Consider the following 1,951-nt stretch of genomic DNA (forward strand, 5'->3'; position numbering starts at 1 on the left):
AATATCTCTCTATTTAAGTCAGGACTAACATTAAAACTAAAAGACTAATTAAATAATCAGCCGCCTAATTTTTAAATTGTTTGACAAAAAATTAAATGAAAAAATTACGGCATTACAATTAACATTAAGAATACTTATATTATGTTTTATCCACCACTCAAAATACATAACAATAGAAATTGTTGCAGCAGATTCATTCAACCTTGTAGCTTGAGCACACAACTATTGTGTCAGGCACGTAACTGCACTACTAAAAATCTCTTCAGTCATAGAAAACTTGTTATTCTCAACTGTTAGGTCTTTTTTTTTAGCAAATTAGTTGTCAAAATATTATTTAATTTATTGTAAATTAAATTGATTTTATTGTGTTGATTTCGTGCCTCTAATTGCTCTTTTCTTCTAAGAAAAGTTTTATTCTCGGCTGGTTTTATTTGTTTAAGAATATTGTCTTACAACGGAAGGGATTCTCTTATAGAAAGTTGTCTATTTGTGGGAAACTTGACTTTCTTTTTTTCTAATTGTTGAATTCGGTTTTGCCATGATTATATCAGATCAAATAAACTTTATTTGGCAGGTATTGAACATCAATTTGTGATCTTGGTCCATTTTGGAAAGTTTTCTTTCTGGTGCTAATCTGATGCTACAGAATTTGAATTTGATGATACAAATTAGGGATTTTTTAGGAAAGTTTTGGACAACTTTGAAAACGTGTTTGTGGCTATCTCTAGGATTTCTATATTCTATAAAAAGGATCTAGAGAGCAACTAAACATTTCTAATCTCTTTTAGTCTCATATTTTCATATTTTATCTTTGTGAGAAGAGTGTTTCATTTGTAAAAACTTAGAGTGTTCAATTAAGTTTTGGTTTTCTTATTATGATCTCGTATTATTCATAGAATAAGTTGAAGAGAAGCTTTGAACAAGCGTGGGTCTTCAAAAGAAGACTTTTCCAAGTCTCATTTTGAGAGGAAGTGAGCATATATCTTCGAGAGAAGATTTGTTTAAGCCTTATTTTGGGAAGACGTAAGTACGTATCAATAGCTGTAGGGAGTTCACTACTAGGTGTGGTTCAGAGATCAGATTAGCAAGGTGAATTACAAAGGGTTACAACAAATTATTAGAGGGAGTCTAAATTTGTTTAAATCGATTGCTTTTGTAATCATTAATAATTTACCAACTGATTTCTTTCTCTGGCGTGGCCCTGTAGACTAATAGTGCTTGAAAGAATACTGATACCACGTACAATTCTCTGGTGTCAAGTTTTAAATTCTGCACAATTTATTTTTATTTCTATTTTGTTTCAGAAAGTCATTACAGTCACATTTTATTTACAGTTTTTAAAGAAGTATATTGGCATTTGCAAAAATACAGTTTTTTAATTGGTATCAGAGCGGTTCACTAAACTCTTAGTGAGATCTTGTGATTATTTTCTTTTTAATTTGTTTTGTGTGCAATGTCCTTCTTTGCAAAAAGTGGCCCTATATCTTATTCTTCAAAGGTTGGCAACAAGAAAAGTATGTCTAAGTCCTTGAGAGGTAGTATTTATTCAAAACCTTTTACATCCAACAATAAAAAAGAGGTACAATGTAGAAAATATCATGGTTTTGGACACATACAATCGAGATGTGTAAATACTTTAAAAAGAACTAAAAAGGTTATGAATATTACTTACTTTGAAAGTAGTGATGAAGAGAAATCAAATAATATTGAACTAACATCTGTGTTTTCTAGTGTTCCATGTCATTTGCAGAAAAATAAGAGCTTTGTTTGTCTTGACAACAATGTTTTGGTAATAAAGATGTTGATGATGCTTTAGGGACTGATTTTGATGAATCAGATTTGGATGAGGATTCCTTAAAAGAAGCATATAGAAGTAGGTATGGTGAGTGGTTGAAATTGTATTCGAAGTATCGTTTATTGACAAAAGATATTAAATCACTTTGTCAAAGAA

This window comes from Cannabis sativa, chromosome X (assembly GCF_029168945.1).
Source record: "Cannabis sativa cultivar Pink pepper isolate KNU-18-1 chromosome X, ASM2916894v1, whole genome shotgun sequence".
Taxonomy (NCBI): domain Eukaryota; kingdom Viridiplantae; phylum Streptophyta; class Magnoliopsida; order Rosales; family Cannabaceae; genus Cannabis; species Cannabis sativa.